Source organism: Triturus cristatus, chromosome 7 (genome assembly GCF_964204655.1).
Source record: "Triturus cristatus chromosome 7, aTriCri1.1, whole genome shotgun sequence".
NCBI classification, from domain to species: Eukaryota; Metazoa; Chordata; class Amphibia; order Caudata; family Salamandridae; genus Triturus; species Triturus cristatus.
Genome location: NC_140590.1, coordinates 1,821,508,880 through 1,821,518,204, shown reverse-complemented (window position 1 = coordinate 1,821,518,204; position 9,325 = coordinate 1,821,508,880).

Genomic DNA, 9,325 nt, shown 5'->3' with positions numbered 1-9,325 from the left:
TTATGATCTTGGCAAGTGCGTCTTACCAGTATAGGGTGATCTTTACCTCTGTAGTTGCACGGTTTACTTTTTCTATGGACGCCCTTATTTTGACGTTAGTTTCAACACCTGTGGCTCTTTTCTTCCTTTGTGAGTTCATATGTTTTTATATAGAGCATGGAATATAGGACTTTTTTTTCACCTCTTATTGGTTTACTCTTTCCCTTTTCTTTTTCTTCTCTTATTTAATTATGGGATACACAATATATATATATTCGATTAATTCCTTTAGTCCCTCTTTTTGTTTCCTTTGTGGTGTGGGATCATTTTTCATATTCTTAGTTAAATTTCTTCCCCTTTTCATCTTTTCTCTGACCTTTATAATATTTTGACAATTCTTCCCCTATTTCTTTTCTTCTCACTCTTTTTCAGCTTGTGGTGTACTAATGATGAGGTTGTTCCACCACTTTATAACTCTCCAGCTCTTCTGATGATGTATGTGATGAACATTGTATAAATCTATCACATGTAACTACTGTACAATACTTGGAAATATGTCCCCCATTCTGTTATTTCTTTTGTCTCTAGCCCTGATGAAGTCCATGACTTATAATTGTCAGGACGAAACACGTGTTGGCTTGGCTTGAAGGCATACTTTGAAGACTGTACATTGGAATAAGAGACAAAGATATGACAAGCTTGAATTAAAAGAAGACTACATCACTGAATCGAAAATTGGACTTTAATTTGTGCTTTACTATTGAACCATTTTGCTCGGTTATCATTTTTGCAATTGTACTAGGTGGGCTTTGCTCACCAATTATGACGTGAAGTGGTCGTCGCATTGTTAACCTCGTAGCAGTGGCTTAATTGTGATATTTTCTTCTTATATTGTCACTTCCCTGCGCAGTTTGTCCCTACCACTGTGTTCTTGTTGTTTATCAACTAGACTATTGGTTTGCAGTCAAACGCCCAACGCAGCAGCCATGAACCCTCTCATGATTCTCCACACAATTCCATCCACTGCAGGTCACAATCAGAAGGCATTGCTAGCAAGATTTCCACAGACCAATGCCAAGTTCTTTTCATGCCTATTGTTCAGAAGAGGTTCTGCAGCATTTTAGATACATTGAGTTACATCATCTAGCCAGAGTTGCTAAAAACAGTGCCAGTGTTTCAATGGTGACCATATCAGACATGAGTTGAATAATCAAAACCCCATACTTGATTTTCAGTTCTGACCACCCCAGCACATCAAACATGGTCAGTATCAGCAATCAGAAATCCCTCTACACGTGTGATGAATGAAAACAGCAGCAAGTGCCCTTCGGCACCAAAGAAAGAGCATCAATAGGAACTCTCCCAAGTTGTGCTTTTATTTAAAAGCTGGGTAAGAACTTTTATCCGGCTGCACAATTTTAGCCAGGTATTTAAATGTTTATTTACTGGTTCTTACCTGTTGCTTTCATAGATTCAGGTAAATGAATTCCTTTTCCAGATGCCATTCTCTGAAATACTTTCTCATTTTGGATTATACAAGGTCAGTCCTCCCAATTATGCGCCTGATCATGTATCTGCGAGATAGCAAAATACACACAATTGATGGAGGGAATGAAGAACAAATCAAAACATTCACCCCAGTCAAGAGATCTGGGAACTGTCCGGCCCAACCTGCCAAGCCAGGTCCTCCCTGGACCGGAAACAAGCTCCCTAGGACCGGTTTTGGGGTTTCACCCCTCTTCAGCCAGCATAGATTGATTCCAGTGGCACAATGAGCCCAGGACCCATGTCTGGGCATATCTGGCACACTTAGGGCGAGAAAGCAAAAGACACACAATTGATGGACGGAATGCAGAACAAATCAAAACATTCACCCCAGTCAAGAGATCTGGGAACAGTCCGCCCGACCTGCCAAGCCAGGTCCTCCCTGGACCGGAAACAAGCACCCTAGGACCGGTTTTGGGGTTTCACCTCTCTTCAGCCAGCATAGATTGATTCCAGTGGCACAGTGAGCCCAGGACCCATGTCTGGGCATATCTGGCACACTTAGGGCGATAAAGCAAAAGACACACAATTGATGGACGGAATGCAGAACAAATCAAAACATTCACCCCCAGTCAAGAGATCTGGGTTAAATCCATTATTCTTTTGCTCACCATGCCACACTAGTTTAGACCTGGCCATATGCAAACCACGTATCTGAGCCAATCGACACATAGATTCTTATTATTACAGATTTGAACACATGCATACACGGGACTGATTTTCAAGAAAATGATGCACCACCCTGAGAAATCCTTGCACCACCATGGATGTGCTGTATTTACAATACGGTGCACCATGGTGCAAGGATTGAAAGATGCGTCAGAAATTCTGATGCATCTGTTGGGGAAAATGTCATGCATTACTGCAGTCATATGGCAAGCACGAAACAACTCCTGATGTGCTTTGAGGCCTTTTCCCCCTACTCTGCGTCGCTCCTTACGCCTGCTTCAAGCAGGTGTAAGGTTTTGATGCAGTGGCATCCTTGAAGTGATGCAGTGAATTCTTGCAGATTTCACTGCGTCACTTTAACAAGGCTTTCCTACAATGGAATTCCCACGCTGCATACATTATACCTGATGCAGGTATAATTTGATTCAGGGTTTTACAACGTGACGCATCTCCCTAGATGGGTCACGTCATAAATTGGCTGCACCGCTGTGTCACAAAAGTGATGCAAAGGCGGAGCAAAAGTGTTGCAAGGGGCTTGTAAATCTGCCCCACGGTTTTTAATCACCCTCACCCTCAATTTGTGGTACCGATTTATGTCCCTTTAGCCATCCCCAAATTGTGACTAGCCCACACAAGGCTAATATTTGATATGACTGTCATATGTGGTCGGACCCTGGAAAATATTATCTATTACAAAGAAAGAGATCAAGGTTTCTTTTCTGTCATTAAGACAGAATCTCAGAACAAAAGTGGATCTGAGTAAACCGACTGTGTTTTTATATAAATCTTTTATGCTAAAAGAGGGAGCCAACAGTTATCTGCTGCACGTGACCCATGCACAGCATCGATTTGTTTTACTGAGGCTGAGATGTGGTATCGTACATTATTGTGTTGCCTTCCCAATGATGAAGACATGCCCTCCAGACACGATACCTTGTCCGTGTGACCATAAGAGTAAACAAAGCACGCTGCACTTTTTATTGTTCTGTAAATTTCACTGTAATTTTAGAATTTTTTATCTGAAGCCCCTACTTGTTAAACAGGGAATTAGATCTCATAAAATTGCAATTAAATTTCTTGTAACTCTAGAGGAATCATTTGCATGTTATAATACTGCCCTGTTCATTTTATAATCGATTACCGCAAGGAAAAGCATTGTGTTACTAATTAGATACGAATGACCTTAATGTTAGTATTTTTTAATATGTGCAAAAACTTTTATTGTATTATATTGTGTGTGCTTTTATGGTTGTTTGTTTTAATAGCTGAATAAACATTGTGATGATGATGATGATGATGATGATGATGATGATGACTGTCATATTTTGAGTATCTAGTTTGTTCCCTTACATTTAAATGCATTCTGGAACCCCTCCAGTCGACACGCGTGCATGCACAACGATGTGCTCTCACTCCTTGTAAAACTCAAGCCAGTTGCACTATGCCTTTTCTTTTGGGGATTCTCACCTTATGGAACCGCCACTTGGCAGTTCAAGATCAACCCTCACATGGCCTTTTTCCTCCCTCCTTATTTTCCCTGCCTCTCTTATTCTCTCCCCCCCCTTCTTTCCTTTCCTGATTTTTTACTTTCTCTCCTTTCAACAGGCATGGCTCTCAGGCATAAATCCTGCGTCCTGATGATGATCCCTTGACTCTACTTGGTGATCGAAACGTTGTCGACCTTAGTGTCTTGACTTTGATTGTTATGTTTACACTGTTTAAAAAGCCAGGGTACTTCTATATATTGTGACTTACAGAATGCACATTTTAGTCACTTAATTGTGCAATGCCTGAGACCTCGGTATCTCCGTTTTTTTACCCACTCAATCTTTGCTCATTGTTTTTTGTTTTGCATTATTGTCTGACTGAATAAATAATTCTCTACCATTGGAGACCACGCACATAGAGTTCATTGTAATTATACAGTTTATTAACTATTCAACACTAGAAAGGACTGTTGTCCTTGTTATACATTTATTTGAATATCATCATTGCATTTTTTGTGAAATTAAGATGGATTGATAGCAAGGTTTTTATATTAGGTAAACAACTTACATTTCTGCAAATATTTTCGGAAATAAAACAAAAATTCATGAAAGCGGACCAATGCTGTGTCATGTGCTATTTATTTTGCTGCTTCTCTGGTCCACATCTGGCTGACTGTATCAGTGTCTTGGAATAAATGTTCATAAACTGCTGTCAGTTCACAAGCTATTGGAGACTTGTGTTCTATATTTTGAAAAACATAATACCATCATCATCAATATATAGTTGATTAATGAAACCATGAAGAACGGTTACATGAGATTCATTTGCATTGTGTCTCATTCCGTTGATCCATACAAACTTTGAAATAAAAGTACACAATTCCGCTCCCCCATTCAGCCCCACCCGGTGCTGTGAAAGCAAAAATAAAATCAGAATCAGAACAACAAGGCATCAAACCAAAACTGCACAGTGCTAAAAAGGTCATGCAAAAACGGCATAAGACCTAACTCGGACAGACAACATAAACACACGTAAAAAGGCGATCCTCTAGCAGCCTGTCCCATTTAAGAGGGTAAGCTGAGATCCACTCTTTTAAAAGAATGGGCAACACAAAAGTGCTGGTGTGGTCTTGCAGCATCCATAAAAAACAGTCAAGGGGTTAGCATTTATATATGAAAGTCACCTCTCCATGGGAAACTGCTGGTTCACTGCCACCATTTCTGCTGAACTCTGGCAGCTGTTTGACCTTCAAACCCAGTTCCTTGAGATTGAGCTTATGGGTCATCCTCTTATCCTCCATGGCCAGTCTAATTTCCTCACATCCTCCAGCTCCGCTTGTGACAGGCCTGAAAAAGAAACACTGCCCCATTCTGGTCATCCTGTTTCTCCTCGTTGGGGCAGGGGGTTCACCTTGCAACTCTGGGTTCTCCTCTGAGTCCTGGTCCTCATCCTCATTTAGCCCCAAGTTCCCCTCATCTCATCATCCTCTGGGGCTGCAGCTTTCATCATGCCCCAGGCTTTAAGGGTGATCTGATAGTTCAACTTTGGATACCCCTGGGGGATTTTCAGTCCCCTTCCCCTGCACAGCTTCTATAGCTCAGCCATGCTGAAGCTCTCAATGGGGTTGAGGCCCTACTCCATCCTGGCAGGCAAGAGTTACAGGTGCAACTAATGGGAGGCAGAAATGACATTTTGAAAAAAGAAAATAAGGCCACTCAAGGACAATTTAAAAAGAGGTCACTCGGATGCCAAAATATTTATCTGGGATTTTTTGGGCTTGGTCCTGCACAAACACAATTCCTGATCTCAACGATGCCACCAATGGGAGCAATTAGGTTGTTTGTTGACTGGGGTGTGAGCCCTGGCCAATCAGCAGCCACAATCCCTTTCAGGGTGAACCACAAAAAGTCACCAATTTAACCTGTGCTTAATTCTGGGTAGCTTAGCACAAAAAGCAGCCAGGCACAACTTAAAGGCAATGTATTATGTATTTATGCAGCACACAACAGTATGTTAGACCTGTCGGCCTTGCCGTGGTCCCACTAAGGAAGGCCCTAGGTAGCCCATAGGGCAGAGTGCTATGTAACTAAAAGGTAGGATATGTACTTTTAAGTTTTGCATGTAATCGTAGTGAAACACTCCTAAAGTTGTTGTTCACTACTGTGATGCCTACTCCTCTCATTGGCCAGCATTGGGAATTCCTTAACATACTTTTAAACTGTAATTCCTAATCAGAAAGGAATAGCCTTGTTATGTTTCATATCTTTGAAATTGTAACAATAAATCTTCTTTATTGGAAAAGTTGGATTGCATAGGACAAAGTCAGCATTGTCCTATGCAGGATCTTTTGTGAAAATGTAACTGCCTCCTAGCCTTTTTTCTGACATGGTGTTGGTGGTTTTAGGACTCTGGGCACTTTAGCACTGCTGTCAAGTGTAAAGTGTGTGTGCTCTCTGTGGTAAACATAGGTAAGATTGATCTGAACCTGTGGCATATTTAATTTACCTGTCAGTCCCTTGTAAAGTGGTATCTCATATACCTGGGGCTGGTAAATTAAATGCTACTGGTGGGCTTGCAGCGCTGATTGCACCACCCACCAAAGTAGCCTTGCAAACCTGTCTCAGGCCTCTGCCATTGCAGGGCCTGTGCGCGCAGTGTTACTGCCACTGTGACGTGACACCTAAAGTGTGTGCAAAGCCTGTGACCCCCCTTTTTACTGCATGTCAGTCACCCTTAAGGTAGGCCCTAGCTAGCCCTATGGGCAGGGTGCATTGTAGGTAAAAGCTAGGACATGTACCTTGAGTGGGTTGTAGAAGTGGACCACAGCTAGGCCTACCAGTGCAAGGGGTTCACCCTTCTCTGCACAGAGTCCTCAGACCAATAGGAAGAAGTTGGCATAGAAAATGGAATTGAAAGTAAAAAGTTTAATAAACCTCATGAGGTGGAACTACATTCACACAGCACCCTTCTGTACTGAATGAAGTAGCACACCAAACAGAAGGAGCATGGTCCTTTTATACCCACACAGGGGCTTGAAAGAGGGCGGTACAAGTACAGCAGAGATTTTATGTACATATAAGGTCATATAGAAATGCACAGTCGACAAGTAGGAGGAGTTAACAGTTTGCCAATGCTAGTAAACTCATCCTGACAGTTACATACTACTAACAGCTGCAAGGACAGTTGAAAACTCACTGGGCATGTGCAAAGGTGGAAGATGCTAAATATAGTTCGTTTCTAGGCAGATTACAAGAGCAGCCAACACTGAGGGAGGACAAAGCACATGGTGTGCACATGGCAAACAAAATGGCTGTCAGAAATACAAAATGGATTCTGCAAAATGGACAAGATAGCCTCTAAATACAAGATGGATTCCGCTAATGCTAAGCCAATCGCTGCCAATTTACAATAGACGACCCTTTTAGCATTAGCTGAAGACATCTGTTCCTCTGGGGTAATCTAAATATGCATCCCGTATATCTATTAGCATTATTTCGGCCACCTCTTTATTCAACATTTGTTGGGCTTCTGTTTCTGCAACAATCCTTTTGACAGGTATACAGGCAGAGATGCAAATGGAGCAAAGCATTGGACGACATTGAATACACACACAGCATGTAAAAAGTATCGTAATCATTACACACAGGATAGTCAGTAGCTTCCAGCACCAAGCAGAAACAAGAGTCCAAAACCATCCAGCAAAAGTCCAAGTACCAGTCTCTGGTAGAATTTCTGCAGCAATCTTATGCAATTTTGATATTGGGTCGTATACTGAAGGTGAGTGATCCAGTATGAATACGCAACAGCTGCTACCGATGATGCGACATGCACCACCTCGATCAGCCAGAACCACATTCGGTTCTGGAGAGCTACAATCCTTGCAATTTGCTGCTCCTCCGTAATGTTCCCAAGTGCCATAGCTGTCTGATTGGTAACAGCTTCCACAACTCTAGTTAATCGTCTTACCTTCCTACTGTTTAATGCAGCACCCACAAAGAAGAACAAACCTACATTAAAATCGACATATTGTTGCAGAGTGGTATCAGTTTGGTCTACTTCGTCAGTACTTATTGTCCTCTTGTATCTATTTCTAGAGATATCGTTAAATAATTTAAGGTCCCGGTGATATGATGCAGGTGCCAGAAACACAGGGGGCAATAGAAAGGACACATAGCACACACCTGACCGCCCAGCAGGTAGTTGATAATATCCGTGGCTACCACAGACAAAATAGGTATTATGTGAGGCTATAAAACTGCTATTATTTATACCTTCAATAGTCAGAATTACAGTACATTCGCTTTTCCCGACTGGAATTCTCCCAATACTGCTTACACATAGATCTGCTTTAGTTCTAGTAACATAAATCACAAATTGTTCTGCTACAGCCACCATAGCAACAACAAACCCTATAGCACAAATGATCTTTCTCTTAGCAACAGTTGATTTCATTGTGTACATGATCAGCTTGTCGTTGAAAACAATCGTTGGAGCTCTTATCCCTGGGCAGCCGTTGGTTTCTTCACCGAGGGTCAAGACGGGTGTCGCTACACTATACAACACTGATCCTCCCCCCTTGCCACATCGGCATTCCGTTTCACTATCCTAGGGCGGTTGCTCAACCAGTCTATTTCAGTGATGCGGGCTCTTTCCTTTGTCTCAGTTGGTATCGGGATACTCCAGGAATCCTGTGGTCCGGGAAGACTCCCTCAAATTCGTCAGGTGATGTGGCTTGGCCTTTCTCTGTATCCAGGATGTCCCGATGGTCGATTAAGGCAGCAGGATCCACCAAGGTAGACAGCACTTTCTTGCAATGGGTGGAGTGCACCCAGTTCCTCCTGTTCGTCACTCGGACCGCAGTTCTCGTTGAAAGGAGCACCTGCTCTGGGCCGCGCCACCTCGGTTCCAAGCTGCTCGAGCTCTGGAATGATCGGATCATCACCTGGTCTCCAGGTCGAAGTCCATGGCCTTCACCTGCAGACCTATCAGGAAGAGCTTCTCGAACCTGTTGATGAATAGAAACCAAACTGTCAGTCAATTGTGATAGGTAGTCACTCATCAACACACATGGTACATCATGTATGCTACGTGGTTTAGGAATTCCCCAAATGTTCATAGGCCTTCCAAACACCACCTCATATGGTGTAAGACCAGATCGCGAATGTGGCACTGATCTAATGGACAACAGTGTCAAAGGTAATGCGTCTGGCCAATTCAAGGATGTGGAAGCCAGTATTTTCGCCAGTTTCAATTTAAGTGCGGCGGTATACCATTCCACTAGCCCTGCTGATTGTGGATGGAAAGCAGCGTGGAACTTGTGCCTAATTCCTAATCCCTTCAGGACATAGTTGACACGTTGGCCAACAAAATGGGTTCCGTTATCACTCCATAAAAGCTTACAGACACCAAATATAGGGACGAATTCCTTAAAAAGTACCTTTGCTGTAGTAAGAACTGTATTGTCCTTCGTAGGGTATGCCTCTATCTATTTACTGAAGGCACATACCACTACCAAAACATACTTTAAGTTATTACAGCGCTCAAGCTGGATGTAATCCATTTGCAAAACTTCAAAAGGTGCGGTTGGCATAGCAAACCCTCCTGTAGGAGTTCGTGTCCCTTTACCAGGATTATGCTGAAGACA